This window comes from Salvelinus namaycush, chromosome 6 (genome assembly GCF_016432855.1).
Source record: "Salvelinus namaycush isolate Seneca chromosome 6, SaNama_1.0, whole genome shotgun sequence".
NCBI lineage: Eukaryota > Metazoa > Chordata > Actinopteri > Salmoniformes > Salmonidae > Salvelinus > Salvelinus namaycush.
The window spans coordinates 29,376,159-29,392,804 of record NC_052312.1 but is presented as its reverse complement, the minus strand read 5'-3'; the positions used below and the strand labels follow the sequence as shown (position 1 = coordinate 29,392,804).

The 16,646-nt window shown below is 46.8% G+C and overlaps 1 protein-coding gene across 2 annotated transcripts in view; it reads left to right on the top strand.

Annotated features, from left to right (window-relative positions):
• Positions 1–16,646, top strand: part of LOC120049843 (TBC1 domain family member 22B-like) — a 189,730-nt gene that overhangs the window by 145,651 nt on the left and 27,433 nt on the right. The window lies entirely within an intron of this gene.

The following is a 16,646-nucleotide window of genomic DNA, read 5'->3' as shown; positions in this document are numbered from 1 at the left end:
TATCCACCACTATCAGACCCTGCCATTGATTTAGATGCTTGTTGATGTATGTACTTTGTTGTGGTGTGCTCTGTTGTTAGGATAACACTAGGAGTCAATAATAGCAGGATATTACTTATTGCGTCTCTATTGATTCTCTGTTGTGTTGGTGTATAAAATGTGTGTCTACATTATGGGATGTAGAGGAAGCTGACCCTTCACTCCTGATGACTCACTTTAATTACCGTGGCATCAACGTCTTGGTGGGGCGCTCGGAGGGTAGAGGGGTGTAATTGTGTACCTATACCCTTGTTCTCCTTCAATTACCGTTCTTCCCCCTGTATTGACTGGGAGAGAACACACACACACACACACACACACACACACACACACACACACACACACACACACACACACACACACACACACACACACACACACACATACAGGCAAAGTGAAGGTTGTAGATTCAGTCAGAGAGCATTATGAAACGTAATAATAAAGCTAAATGGCAGGAGAAGCCCCTTAGTGGCAAGATAAAGTCACTGACCATACTAGTAAGTGGTTAGCCTGTAAACTCTCATGACGTTGTTATGAAGTTTAAATACACTCTCAAGGTCACTGTTCTGACTGCTTATGAACTCTCCCAGTCAAATTCTCAGGTCGTAATCCCAGAGAGCAGCAGTCGGGAAGGCCTCAAACGTTCAGCTTTTATGAAGTCAACAGTGAGCTGCTGCCTACTAAAGATGAACTGCAGATAAAACTCAATTGATTTCCACCTATGAATTATTGGTAGTAAATCACAGTCTACTTTCTCCAAAAACAATTCTGAGCCCTGGCTCTGCAAGCCCTGGCCGATATGAAGTATGTGCTGCCTGTACTATAGAACCACGGATGATGGGCTGTGATAAGGAATATCTGTCTAGACTTCATACTTGCTGATATGAGTTTTTGGAGGTTTGAGTGGTGAATGAGTGGAGTTTTTCTAATCAATGGTCGGGCCTGCGGGGAGTGACCGCGACATGAATTAAACCCTGAGTGGTTGACCTTTGGGCTAACTACCTCGGTTGTTCCCCTCAGTTATGACCGTAAGATCACTGCCAACAACCTGTCTACAGGGACCTCTCAATCCTCCACCTGGCTCTTCATCTCCAACCCCCCAATACACACACACACAGTATACGCACACACACGGTACGCATACTCGGCACACACATGCGCGCACGCACACGGTACACACGCGAGTCTCACACCCACACACTCTAATACGTAGCTAAACGGTATAAAGCTGTGTGTCTTCTCTCTCATTGAGTAAAAATGTCTGCTACTGCAACAATGATTAGAGACAACCTCTACATGCGGTGTTCTCAGATGTGTGGTTCTGCCATAGTGGGGGTTTATATCCAAGTAGGGTCTACAGTGTAGAATTGATCCCTTCCCCAATCATTTTGAGTAGGAGGAAAACAACTCATAAATGGGGCCATTTTATGTCTGGGCACAAAGGTAATGTACAGTGCCTTCAGAAAGTATTCACACCCCTGAACTTTTTCCACATTTTGTTGTGTTACAGCCTCAAATTTAAAATAATTAAATAGAGATTTCGTGTCACTGGCCTACACTGTATCCCAACATGTCAACGTGGAGTTATGTTTTTAGAAATTCTAAAATTCTAGAAATTATATTTCTAAAACATTTAAAGCTGAAATGTCTTGAGTCAATACGTATTCAGCCCCTTTTGTTATGGCAAGCCTAAATAAGTTCAAGAGTAAAAATTAGCTGAACAAGTCACATAATAAGTTGCTTGTACTCACTCTGTGTGCAATAGTTAACATATTTTTTTAATGATTACCTCATCTCTGTATCCCACACATAGAATTAGTCCAGTAGTTAATTTCAAACACAGGTTCAACCACCAAGACCAGGGAGGTTTATCTGTGGTTCACAAAGAAGGGCACCCATTGGTAAAAAAAAAAAAAAGAAGCAGACATTGAATATCCCTTTGAGCATTGTTAAGTTATTAATTACACTTTGGATAGTCTATCAATACACCCAGTTACTACAAAGATACAGGCATCCTTCCTAACTTAGTTGCTGGTTAGGAAGGAAACCACTCAGAGATTTTACCCTGGCCAATGGCCCAGGCCAATGGTGACTTTAAAACAGTTACAGAGTTTAATGGCTGTAATGGGACAAAACTGAGAATGGATCAACAACATTACTAATCCACAATACTAACCAAAATGACAGAGTGAAAAGAAGGAAGCCTGTACAGAATACAACATATTCCAAAACATGAAAAATGTGTAATGTGTAATGCTCATGCTGTTTAATCAGCTTCTTGATATGGCAAACCTGTCAGGTGTATGGATTATCTTGGCAAAAGAGAAATGCTCACTAACAGGGATGTAAAAAAATATATATAAAAAAAATGTGCATATGGAACATTTCTGGGATCTTTTATTTCAGCTCATGAAACATGGGACCAACGCTTTACATGTTGCGTTTATATTTTTGTTCAGTATAAATAAGTTATTAAATTAATGGCAAGACTTGAAAATGGCTGTCAAGCAATGATCAACAACCAACTTGACAGAGCTTGAAGACTTTTACAAAGAATAATTAGCAAAAATTGTACAATCCAGGTGTACAAAGCTCTTAGACTTACCCAGAAAGACTCTCAGCTGTAATCGCTGCCCAAGGTGCTTCTACAAAGTATTCACTCGGGTGTGAATACATGTAAATGAGATATTTCTGTATTTAATTTTCAATAAATTTGCAAAATGTACACTTTTCTAAAGACATGTTTTCACTTTGTTATTATAGGGTATTGTGTGTAGATTGGTGAGAAATTATATTTAATCATATTTGAAGTCAGGCTGTAACACAACAAAATGTGGAATAAGTCAAGGGGTCTTAATACTTTCTGAAGTCACTGTATGGTTTATATAGTAACCCAGTAACTAAATTGAAGACTAGGCACTGAGATTAACTTCGAAGTTTAGGCTGCTGTAGCAAGGTGGAGAAGCGATTATCAATAATTATACAACTTGAAAAAGTATACCATAACGGAGAGTTTAAACAGATTCATTTCCTCAACAAAACCAATTCAGTCCTTTAACATTTAATACATTTGCAAAATAGTTGAGAATGACGACGCCCGCCCCCCCCCCTTCTCTGGGGGACCTATGACGCTCTGTGTCCCTCCCTCCCCTCCTTTCCTTTCCACATGCTCCTGAGACAGTCTGTGTCACAGTAAAGGCATCAGCATGCTTCAGTGCAGCTGGCGCTTCGCCGAACCGAGCGTGTGCTCCCATATTCTCTTTAAAAGCCTTCGCTTGACAAACAAGAAAAAAGCAGCAATAGTACTGTTTGTCCATATACACTTCCTCAAAATAGTCAGAATGAATCTAAGAAAATTCAAGAAATCTGTCATTAAATTTGACGTTTTTGCCGAAGAGATCTTAGTCGCGCAATTTTACATAATTCTTTTATGAGAAAATGTGCATGAAAACGAGTCGTCTCTCGTTGAATGACAACAAAGACTTCATTGAAGAATCCCTACTGTTGATCAGTCACAGACGAAGGGGCGTAGACTTCGGCCCCAAACTTCAACTTGCCTCCAGAATTTTTTTTGTGTGCCTGAACAGCCGGAAAAAGACTCCCTGTAGTCTAAAACGAACAAAACATCACAAAATCTCCTCATAATACACTATATATACAAAAGTATGTGCATACACCTTCAAACTAGTGGATTTTGCTATTTCAGCCACACCCGTTGCTGACAGGTGTACAAAATCGAGCACACAGCCATGCAATCTCCATAGACAAACATTGGCAGTAGAATGGCCTTACTGAAGAGCTCAGTGACTTCCAACGTGGCACTGTCGTAGGATGACAACTTTCCAACAAGTCAGTCCGTCAAATTTCTGCCCTGCTAGAACTGCCCCAGTCAACTGTAAGTGCTGTTATTGTGAAGTGGAAAAATCTAGGAGTAACAATGGCTAAGCCGCAAAGTGGTAGGCCACATAAGCTCACAGAACAGGACCGTCGAGTGCTGAAGCGCGTAGCGTGTAAAAAATAATCTGTCCTCGGTTGCAACACTCACTACTGAGTTCCAAACTGCCTCTGGAAGCAACGTGTTGAGTGATGAAACAGGCTTCACCATCTGGCAGTCCGACGGACAAATCTGGGTTTGACGGATGCCAGGAGAACGCTACCTGCCCCAATGCATAGTGCCAACTGTAAAGTTTGGTGGAGGAATAGTGATCTGGAGCTGTTTTTCATGGTGTGGTTCAAATGAAGGGGATTCTTAACGCTTCAGCATACAATGACATTCTAGATAATTCTGTGCTGCCAACTTTGTGGCAACAGTTTGGGGAAGGCGCTTTCCTGTTTCAGCATGACAATTCCCCCATGCACAAAGCAAGGTCCATACCGAAATGGTTTGCCGTTCAGTGCGGAAGAACTTGACTGGCCTGCACGGAGCCTTGAACTTAAACCCCATCGAACACCTTTGGGATGGATTGGAATGCCGACTGCGAGCCAGGCCTAATCTCCCAACATCAGTGCCCGACTTTACTAATGCTCTTGTGGCTGAATGGAAGCAAGTCCCTAAAGCAATGTTTCAACGTGTAGTGGAAAGCCTTCCCAGAAGAGTGGAGGCTGTTATAGCTGCAAAGGGGGGACCAACTCCTTTTTAATGCCCATGATTTTGTAATGAGATGTTTGATGAGCAGGTGTCCACACACTTTTGGTAATGTATTGTATATGCACAAATTCTATCGAACTGTTTCAACTGGGAAGCATGCGGACGCCTTAACTCACCTTAAGGACATCTCAGTAGTGTCCAAATTAGCCCACTTTCACACATTAATATTTAATCTCCTGCTGAGCCATATGGCCTTTTGACAACACAGCAGCACCTCACTGTCTTTGTCTGTTGCTCTCACTGGGGCATGTTTGTCTTGGAGACCTCTTCTTTCTCTTCTTCTCGCCTCTTCTCTTCCTTTATGCCTCCCCTACATTCTCCATCAGACTGGGAAGGTTTATACTGTATTTACCAAGGCTGCTCTCGACATGCTTCCAAAGGTAAATTCGGTCACACAAGGTTCAGAGGGGATTTCTTTACATTAGTGGTTATTGTGTCAGGAGAAGGACATAGTTCTACCTTTCAAACTTGAGAGTCTGTACACGTATGAGTACACGTATACTTCTTGTGTTGTGAAGGTGGGATTTTGGGGAGGTTGGCTTTGTTTCCAAGCCTGTAGAATGTAGGCTGTAGAATGCCACGTATAGAATGTTCTCCATCGAGTGGCAGCATAAGTGTGCTGTTGCACAGTTAGTGCTTGTTTTCATGAACGTCAGAGAAAAGTGCAAAGCAATGTCAGAGCATATGTAGTTATTGGTTAGGCTGGTGTGTGTGTGTGTGTGTGTGTGTGTGTGTGTGTGTGTGTGTGTGTGTGTGTGTGTGTGTGTGTGTGTGTGTGTGTGTGTGTGTGTGTGTGTGTGTGTGTGTGTGTGTGTGTGTGTGTGTGTGTGTGTGTGTGAGCCGCTGAGCCTCAACAGGCTTGTATTGTGCCATTAGAGCAGCAGTATGTCAGGGGAGGGTTTAACCTGTGTTGAAATTCTCTCTCTGCAGTCAGCCCATCTGCTCCCTCCACGCTGCCCTCCAACACATCCTCCATATGTAATGCCATGTGTCCGTATGCACTCACAAGACATTCTAATTCATTATCATCGCCTGCTTTAGTTGCTTTGTAAATGACTTACATATGCGTGTAAATTACACAGTCTGTCCACGTGGGATTATTCGATTTGTATCGAATAATTGGTATTAGCCATGACTGGTATTAGCCATGACTGCCGTGCCACCGTGTGCGTTTGTGGCATGACTGCCATGCTGTGTGCTGTGGCCTTATTATACAGTGTAGTCATTGGTTGGGTCCTGTATCCGCTCTCACAGGTAGTTACTGTGGACAGACCTGGAGGTGGAAACGCCTGCAGCCAGCCCTAGGGCTATTCCCGTGTGTGTCTGTGTCTGTGTGTGTGTGTGTGTGTGTGTGTGTGTGTGTATGTATATGTATATGTGTGTGTGTGTGTGTGTGTGTGTGTGTGTGTGTGTGTGTGTGTGTGTGTGTGTGTGTGTGTGTGTGTGTGTGTGTGTGTGTGTGTGTGTCGCGTTAATGCAGGCAGGATCAGGGCATGGTATGTACAGCCCTTAGGGGTTCTGCTGGTGACCGCTGAAGTACGGTGGTGGTTCTGCCTCACATCACAGGTCAAATGTCAAACAGGCGACAGAATGCAGCGGCCCTCCACAGCTGTTCACGCAGAGAAGTTCATGTGTGAATTACCATTGTATTACCAATGTGACTGGCAGGACTGAAATAGAGTAAATATGACTTTTGAAGGTGGGCTACCATTTGATTGTGTGTGCGTGCGCCAGAGAGAAAGACGAAGTGTGTGTTTGCATGTAATGGATGTTCATTCATTGCTTCTTCTCATACCCATACCACACACCCACCCAAACCACTGTTCCTAAAATCCCTCACACACACATTCACACTTCCTTCGCTCCACTCGTCCCTGACAGAGGGGTGTCCAAATTATCCTTGTTGCAACAGAGCATGAAATTAGCAAGTGGCTCTGTGTGAATGCATTAGCAAGGGGGTGTTAAGGAGCAGAAAGCCTCCCCCCTTTTGTGTAACCAGGAAGACAGAAACACGGTATGCATGGTGCAGAATGTGTGCCGCTACATAGGTCTGGGAGTTGCCAGGGACCTGACAATACGATATTATCACAATATTTAGGTGCCGATACGATATGTATTTGCGATTCTCATGATTCTATATGTATTGCAATTCCATTTTCCCAAAATATTTCTCACCACATGTCCGCTGCAGAGGAACAAGCGAGGGCCATGAGAAAACGATTTTTGCTCAGTCGTGGAAATAAGTGCTGAAAACAAATTGTCTCTCTAATTTAAAAAGGAGAACAAGCCATGAAGGGAAAATACTGGAGTTTTGGTACGATAATGTCAAAACGTTGCGATATATCGTCAAAAATAGTATCCTGATATGTAACTGTATACATTTTTGCCCCCGTCACTACTGCTACACCGCTTCATTGTAAAGAGCCCCAAGGCAGAGAGGTAGATTCCCTTCTCTAGAACTATGCTGTGCAGGCTTACGTGTGTTGTTGTCGGGCAACACTTTTTGTGGAAGGTATCATATAGGCCTATTTGGCAGGGAAACTGTGAAGCGAGCTGTAGCCTATTGCTTGTTTCTGTTTGTTTTACATAATTTAATAAATGACCTAATGTTGTCCGTTTGCTGCTTTTCATGAAATCATGCGTACCTGTTCTTTATATGGCCAGAAACAACTTTGTTCATATGGGCAGAAGATAGTTAGGTTTAGGCAGAACTGTGCTAGCTGTTGGAATGGTTCACAGCATATCTGCCCTCCAATAGAAGCTTCCCCTAAAGTAAATTACTTAAAATGACAGTATATAATTACTGCTGTCTTTACAAAAATATATACTATCCTTCAAAACACGACACCAGAGAGCATGATTTTTGCCACAGATTATCATTAGCTTATTTTTTCGAAAATAGCTGCAGATTCTTTTAAATCCCGAGGCCAGGGCATTTCCTAATGTCGGGAGGCACGCAAATCGGGCACCGCGCATAACATGTCAAATAGAGGATTGTTGATTTGCGGCTGTCAGTGAAATGCATCTAAAATAGGCCGAGGCCTATCGTAATATTTCAAAATACAATCGCTGGAAAAACACAAAAGAGAGGAGACAAAGATAAAACTAGGACCTGTCTTTAGTTAGGCTATACACATTCTCAACTCGCAATAGGCTATTTATTGAGCGAACAGATGCTTATCTCATTGGGAGAGCATCAGCCATATCCCCGGTGAGTGCGCATATTCACTGTCTTTATCATTGGGTGAGTCCGTGCTCCTGAACAGTTTTTTTAGGGCAATTACCTCATCCAGGCTTGATGGACGTCAACGCCAACAATATGTGTCTCCCCTTTTCATCGGCCTCGATGAGATGGATGCATTCACGACAATGCCGGTCTCAGTTTTTCAGTGTCAGCAGAGTAGCCTACCCTGTCATTTCTGCGTATTAAAAAGGCTGCTATTATCTCCAGTCGTGGAGAGTAAAGTGTCGTAGAATTGCGTGAAATATCCTGCAAACAGTGAGTCAGTTATATTACTAGCCGAATTGATGGACTATCCGATCTACTCATCACATTAGGAATAGTACACTGTCTTACATTAGTCTGCAAATGCGATGATAGACGCACGGCATACTTATCATTAAAGATAAAACAAAACTACACTTTTTTGTGGTTGTTGCTTCCCCGAACTTGAAACTCACGCGCTGTCAATGGCACTACTCTTACTTAAAATGAGAGTGTTATCTTTGGCAATGGTATAGCCAACATTTGTCTGTTCGGATTTTCCTTTCTTTATTTTCCTATATTTTGGTTGCCTATATTGTCAGAGAAGGCTGTAGTGTTTTACCTTATTACGTTATGTCTATCCAGAGAGAGAGAAGGAGAGGGAGAATGACAGATGGAGACTGCAGGGCTTAAAGAGAGAGGTAATGAGAGAGATGGAGAGAGCGCAACAGAGATATTGAGGGAGATTGAGTGAGGAAGAGAGAGTGTATACCTCTGCAGGGCACAGGAACGGCAAAATGATCCTCGGGGATGTGGCCCCAGCCCCTTTACCCCTCCCCTCCAGGCCCCCAGGGGCCTCCTAATGATTGGCTGATTGGTGAGACAGAGCTCCAATCCCCAGCAGGCACAGACAGGGTTAGAGGTGGGGTCAGCCACACGGCCCCAAGCATCAATACTTAATCTGTTCTGCTCTCTATAAAAAACAGAACTCTGCCGCTTCGCTCACTCCATCTCTCTATACCTCTCCTCCTCTGCACCGCTCTCTCCATCTTTCTCGTCCTCTCTCCTCCTCTACACCGTTCTCTCTTTCACTCTATCCCTCTCCTCCACGGCCCTGTTCGCTTCATCCCTCTGTCTCTCTGTCCTTTTTCCCCTATGCTGTAGACATACAAACACACTGACAAGCTGTGTCGGGATCCATTCAGGACTGAGCTTTCACGTGTGAGGACACACACTGACACAGAGAGCCCAACACACACCGTAAACACCTTGCTGTGCTTTCACACTGCTCTGGTCTGCAGTATGCTGCAGCATTTCGCCAAGTGCTAACCCCCCTGTGTGTGAAGTGTTGCTGCTGAACTGACTCCGCACGCACGCACGCACGCACGCACGCACGCACGCACGCACACACACACACACACACACACACACACACACACACCCTTCCCATGGATGTCCTCTGTCTCCCTCAGGATACAGCAACAGGCCTTTTGTAGATTTGTTTTCTCAGCAGGAGTTTTCCCTCACACACAGGCACACACACACATCACCCACTACCTCAACGCTCCTGGCTACTCTCACCTTCAGGGTTTGAATCCTGCGTATCAGTTTTCCACAAAGAGGTTTAGTCCCACATCAAACAGGACTAGTTAAGGTTGAGATGAGAGACAGACAGCTTGCGATGCAGTTTGGAGCGCCTGACTCCCTGACTCTGCACCTCTCTCCTCTGATCACATAGAGAACCTCAGTACTGTACACCTTGTCTGCAGGTCAGGCCCACTCAGGCAAACCCATGCCTGTCTTCTCCAATACTGTGACTCTGACACCGGGACTGGCACCAGGAATAACAATAGGGAAGGAGATGGAAGTCTGGAAGCATACGGCACACTATAGAGAAACTTACAGTCAGTAATTATCAGAGGGTGTACTATAGTCTTTTAGTGTGAAGACTTATATGGAGGATGAGGTAGTCTGTATGAAGGGCTGAGGGTGGAAGATAGAGTTGAATGGGGGGATATTGAGAGAGAGAGAGAGAGAGTGAGATGAGATTATAGACTCTGAGAAATGTTGGAGAACATGGGGCTGAGGTAATCACAAGCGATTGGTGATCACTCTCTCACTCCCAGAAGTCCCTCTGTTAATAAAGTGTGTGTCTATGTGTGCGCGCGACTGACTCCTACCCATCAGCTGGTCAGATTAAAGCCGTGAGGGTAGACCAATAGGCAATCATCAGCAAGACCATAACTCACTCTGCAAAACACTTCTCTCTCTCTCTCTCTCTCTCTCTCTCTCTCTCTCTCTCTCTCTCTCTCTCTCTCTCTCTCTCTCTCTCTCTCTCTCTCTCTCTCTCTCTCTCTCTCTCTCTCTCTCTCTCTCTCTCTCTCTCTCTCTCTCTCTCTCTCTCTCTCTCTCTCTCTCTCTCTCTCTCTCTCTCTCTCTCTCTCTCTCTCTCTCTCTCTCTCTCTCTCTCTCTCTCTCTCTCTGTATCTCTGTTTTTCTTCCTTCGCTCTGTCAGTTTATCTGTTTCTCTCAGTATGCCTCAGTCTATGGTCTCTCTCTCTCGGTCTCTCTACTACTCCGCCCTCTACCCTCTCTGCCTGTCCCCAGCCTGAGTGATTGACAGTGGAGATGAGGTGTGTGCTCTGCCATGTCTTAGCTCTCTCTCTTCCGTCTCTCCCTCTGTTTTCTAATTCCACCACTCCTCCTCCATCTTCATCTCTCCTTCTCGAGAAGGTGATTCCCAGTCATGATTCCAGCGTTTTATGCAAGACCTTTCTCCCAATCTAGCCTACATTCCACGCTACATGTATTGGCTAGTCTAAACGGCATAAGACTTATTTAACAGACATGTCCTTATTGTAATGTGAGTGGAGAGGTCTTGTACTTCGTGGTCATTAGCAGGCTTGTTAAAGCAGATATAATTGGGCAGCTTGGCTCACTCCAACACATCCTGCTCTGACCGCGTGGCAGAGGACTGCCATAGTGGCACATGCAGCGTCTTAATGCGTCCCTCTTTTCTCTTTAGTGTGTGCGTGTAGAGCTGCATGTGTAGGATAAGTGTCCTTGTAGTGAGGCGTCTTTGTGGCCCTCTTACATCTTTAAACAGGTTGCGCTGAAGAGGGCCTGGCACACATAGAGAGGCTGAGGGGGAGAGAGGCGGAGAGAGGCTGAGTGGGAGAGAGGCTGAGTGGGAGAGAGGCTGAGGAGAGAGAGACAGAGGGGGGCTGAGGGAGGGACAGAGTGGGGCTGAGGGAGGGACAGAGAGTGGGGCTGAGGGAGGGACAGAGAGCGGGGCTGAGGTAGAGAGAGAGAGCGGGGCTGAGGGAGAGAGAGAGAGCGGGGCTGAGAGAGAGAGAGAGAGCGGGGCTGAGGGAGAGAGAGAGAGCGGGGCTGAGGGAGAGAGAGAGAGCGGGGCTGAGGGAGAGAGAGAGAGCGGGGCTGAGGGAGAGAGAGAGAGCGGGGCTGAGGGAGAGGGAGAGAGAGGGGCTGAGGGAGAGAGAGAGAGCGGGGCTGAGGGAGAGAGAGAGAGCGGGGCTGAGGGAGAGAGAGAGAAATGGGCTGAGAGAGAGAAAAGGGCTCAGAGAGAGAGAGAGAAATGGGCTGAGGGAGGGACAGCGGGGCTGAGGGAGGGACAGCGGGGCTGAGGGAGGGACAGCGGGGGGCTGAGGGAGGGACAGCGGGGGGCTGAGGGAGGGACAGCGGGGCTGAGGGAGGGAGAGAGAGAGGGGCTGAGGGAGAGAGAGAGAGAGGGGCTGAGAGAGAGAGAAAGGGGCTGAGGGAGAGAGAGAGAAAGGGGCTGAGGGAGAGAGAGAGAAAGGGGCTGAGAGAGAGAGAGAAAGAAAGAGGAGCTGAGAGAGAGGAAAAAGAGGAGAGCGAGTGGCTGAGAGGGAAGAAGAGGAGGGAGTCAAAGAGATAGTGGCTGAAAGGGAAGAAGAAGAAGAGGGGGGGGTGGAGGGAGAGAGGCTGAGAGGGAAGAAGAAGAAGAGGGAGGGAGAGGCTGAGAGGGCAGAGGAGGGAGAGCCTGAGAGGGAAGAAGAGAGAGCCTGAGAGGGAAGAAGAGAGAGAGAGAGGCTGAGAGAGGGAGAGGCTGAGGCTGTGAGACACTGAGGCTGAGAGAGAGAAGAGGAGAGAGTGAGAGAGAGGCTGAGAGGGAAGAAGAAGAGAGAGTGGTTGAGAGGGAAAAGGAGAGAGGCTGAGCGAGCGAGAGGGAGGCTGAGCGAGAGAAAGGGAGAGGGAGGCTGAGCGAGAGGGAGGCTGAGCGAGCGAGAGAGAGGGAGGCTGAGCGAGCGAGAGAGAGGGAGGCTGAGCGAGCGAGAGAGAGGGAGGCTGAGCGAGCGAGAGAGAGGGAGGCTGAGCGAGCGAGAGAGAGGGAGGCTGAGCGAGCGAGAGAGAGGGAGGCTGAGCGAGAGAGAGAGAGGGAGGCTGAGCGAGAGAGAGGGGGAGGCTGAGCGAGAGAGAGAGAGGGAGGCTAAGCGAGAGAGAGAGGGAGGCTGAGCGAGAGAGAGAGAGGGAGGCTAAGCGAGAGAGAGAGGGAGGCTGAGCGAGAGAGAGAGAGAGAGAGAGAGAGAGGGAGGCTGAGCGAGAGAGAGAGAGGGAGGCTGAGCGAGAGAGAGAGAGGGAGGCTGAGCGAGAGAGAGAGAGAGGGAGGCTGAGCGAGAGAGAGAGAGGGAGGCTGAGCGAGAGAGAGAGAGAGGGAGGCTGAGCGAGAGAGAGAGAGAGGGAGGCTGAGCGAGAGAGAGAGAGAGGGAGGCTGAGAGAGAGATAGGGAGGCTGAGCGAGAGAGAGAGAGAGAGAGGGAGGCTGAGCGAGAGAGAGAGAGGGAGGCTGAGAGAGAGAGAGAGGGAGAGAGAGAGAGAGAGAGGGAGGCTGAGGAGAGAGAGAGAGAGAGAGAGAGGGAGGCTGAGGAGAGAGAGAGAGAGAGGGAGGCTGAGAGAGAGAGAGGGGGGCTGAGCGAGAGAGAGAGAGAGAGGGAGGCTGAGCGAGAGAGAGAGAGAGGGAGGCTGAGCGAGAGAGAGAGAGAGGGAGGCTGAGAGAGAGAGAGAGGGAGGCTGAGAGATGGGGAGGCTGAGAGGGAGGCTGAGCGAGAGAGTGAGAGAGTGAGAGAGGGGGAGACAGAGGGAGAGGGAGGCTGAGCGAGAGAGAGGCTGAGCGAGAGAGAGGCTGAGCGAGAGAAAGAGGCTGAGAGAGAGGCTGAGAGGGAGAGGCTGTGAGTGGAAGAGGAGGACAGAAGGCCGAGAGGGAAGAATAGGAGAGAAGGGAGGAGAGGAGAGGCTGAGAGTGGCTCAGAGGAAAGAGAAGAGGAGAGGCTGAGATTGGCTGAGAGGGTGGAGAAGAGGAGAGGCTGAGAGAGAGGCTGAGAGGGAAGAGGAGAGGCTGAGATTGGCTGAGAGGGAAGAGGAGAGGCTGAGAGGGAAGAGGGGAGGAGAGGCAGAGATTGGAAGATAGGGAAAAGGAGAGGCTGAGATTGGCTGAGAGGGAAGAGGAGAGGAGAGGCAGAGATTGGCTGAGAGGGAAGAGGAGAGGCTGAGATTGGCTGAGAGGGAAGAGGAGAGGCGAGGCAGAGATTGGCTGAGAGGGAAGAGGAGAGGAGAGGCAGAGATTGGCTGAGAGGGAAGAGGAGAGGCAGAGATTGGCTGAGAGGGAAGAGGAGAGGCAGAGATTGGCTGAGAGGGAAGAGGAGAGGCAGAGATTGGCTGAGAGGGAAGAGAAGAGGCTGAGATTGGCTGAGAGGGAAGAGGAGAGGCTGAGATTGGCTGAGAGGGGAGAGGAGAGGCTGAGACTGGCTGAGAGGGAAGAGGAGAGGAGATGCTGAGATTGGCTGAGAGGGATGAGGAGAGACTGAGATTGGCTGAGAGGAGAGGCAGAGTTTGGCTAATAGGAAAGAGGAGAGGCAGAGATTGGCTGAGAGGGGAGAGGGGAGAGGAGAGGCAGAGTTTGGCTGAGAGGGGAGAGGCAGAGTTTGGCTGAGAGGGGAGAGGCAGAGTTTGGCTGAGAGGGGAGAGGCAGAGTTTGGCTGAGAGGGGAGAGGCTGAGATTAGCTGAGAGGAGAGGCTGAGTTTGGCTAATAGGAAAGAGGAGAGTCTGAGTTTGGCTAATAGGAAAGAGTAGAGGCAGAGATTGGCTGAGAGGGAGGGGAGAGAGAGAGTGGCTGAGAGGTAAGGAGGAGAGAGAGTGGCTGAGAGGTAAGGAGGAGAGAGAGTGGCTGAGAGGGAAGAAGAGGAGAGGGAGGGAGTGGCTGAGAGGGAAGGAGAGAGAGTGGCTGAGAGGGAAGACAGAGGCTAAGAAAGAACTAGAGTTCAAAGATGTATTTTTGGGCGGCAGGTGGTTAGAGCGTTGGGCCAGTAACCGAAAGGTTGCTGGATCGAATCCCCGAGCTGACAAGGTAAAAATCTGCCGTTCTGCCCCTGAACAAGGCCGGTTAATCCCCTGTTCCCCGGGAGGCCGTCATTGTAAATAAGAATTTGTTCTTAACCAACTTGCCTAGTTAAATAAAGTTTACATTTAAAAAAAATAATGTATTGAGAGAAAGCAAAGGCACAGATTGGGAAGGCAAAAAGGACAAGGAAAGTCATAGAGACAGAAGGAGAAAGAGCATCCAGTGCCTTTTCTTTTATTGTGATCATTTATTAAGGTCCCATCATGGTCCCATTCCCCCGAGAAGCAGTGAGAGAGAAACAATTCAAATGATCCACGACTAGACGCTGCTGCAGTTAACTGACACTTAAAGGAAAACTCCACTTAAATTATCTTTTTTATTTTTTCATTAGTCCATTGTTGATATAGTCCCAAAATGTTTTGCGTGTAAGTTTTCAAGATATTGCGAAACACGTCATCATGATGATGTGGCCAGTGACACTTTGCTTCTTGAAAACGTGACTGCTGACATGCACAACATTTTGGGACTGAATCAATCTAATTTTATTTAGCGGATGTTATTGCCGGTGTAGCGAAATGCTTGTGTTTCTAGCTCCAACAGTGCAGTAGTATCTAACAATTCACAACAATACATACACATCTAAAAGTAAAAGAATGGAATTAAGAAATAAATAGATAATAGGACGAGCAATGTCGGAGTGGCATTGCTTTCCGGTGGTATGTAATAACACAAAAAAATAAAAGTTTTGAGCTAAAAATGTAAGAAATAATGAATAAAAAAATACTGCGAAGTTGCTTCGGAGCTAAAAGCATCTTACTCCGTATCAACAGTGGATTAATGAAAAAGATACCAAAATATAGTGTCTTTTTTCCTTTAAGGTGTACCCTGGCATCACTGCCATGTATAATTATGTATAATTTTAATTATGTATAATTACACCCACTAGTCTAGTTTACCATTAATACTGTCTGCTTATTGAAAATGACCTCTAGTAGGAAGTTAGAGAGGTTGTATGATGAAGAATGGGGGAATTGTATGGAGTAGACTCCCGAGTGGCGCAGCGGTCTAAGGCACTGCATCTGCAGTCCCTGGTCCGAATGCGTCACATCCGGCCGTAGGGCGGCGCACAATTGGCCCAGCGTCGTCCGGGTTTGGCCCGGGGTAGGCCGTCATTGTAAATAAGAATTTGTTCTAGTTAAATAAAAGGTTAAAAAGGAATAATCATTTTTAGCAAGTATGAACTTTGATAGTAACTAATGTGAAGCTACCATATCTCATGCTTCATAATATGTACATAGCATAGATGTGTTGGAATTTCTATGTAGAGAAGTGATTTGCTTAGCTGTTGGCTTAGTCGATGTTCCCTACACAGCTATATCCATATTAACAGTCTGCACTCTGCAGTGTGTCAAACCTGTGTATGTTTAAACCTCAATGTGAAGGGATTGTTTCCACAGCCGTACCTCCGACAGTTAGTTACCCTTGAAGAGCACTCTCCCTGTCCTGTCTGTCCTGCCTGTTTATTGGCTTGAAGAAGGAACACAGCCATTGATTTTCATTACGTTCTCTCCGTGTCTGGCATAAACGACCAGCCCCGTCGCCCCTCGCTGTGAATACGCAAATATCACCCTCGCCCTGTGCTTTGCTTCACTGTGCTGCGCCACTGAACTGCAGCACGCCTGCCCCGGGAATGGAGAATGTAATTTTTGAACAACCCCCTCTTCGCCAGTGAGAACAGCATTAGTCCTAACTATTTACTCAGGAAAGTGGGAATAAATGTCCTTTCCTTCAGAGGGTCTTGACATGGCGCTGCGTCTGTCCCAGGGAAGTTTTGTAGAGACACTGGTGGAATTAATCATAAGCTGGCCCAGTCGGACCCAATGTGGTTATTGGGTTATTGCTTAGTGTGAGCTGCTCTCTCGCTCCCAGACACACACGCATATGTACACACACACACACACACACACACACACACACACACACACACACACAGTATGCGCACACTATATCTCTCTGCTCCATATCTCGGCTCCTTCTCTCTGAGACTGTTTGATTGTTGATTTTGGCTGAGATAATATGCAAATATACATACAGTTGAAGTCGGAAGTTTACATGCACTTAGGTTGGAGTCATTAAAACTCGTTTTTCAACCACTCCACAAAGTTCTTGTCAACAAACTATGGTTTTGGCAAGTCGGTTAGGACATCTACTTTGTGCGTGACACAAGTAATTTTTCCAACAATTGCTTACAGACGGATTATTTCACTTATAATTCACTGTATCACAATTCCAGTGGGTCAGAAGTTTACTTACATTAAGTTGACTTTGCCTTTAAACAGCTTGGAAAATTCCAGAAAATGATGTCATGGCTTTAGAAG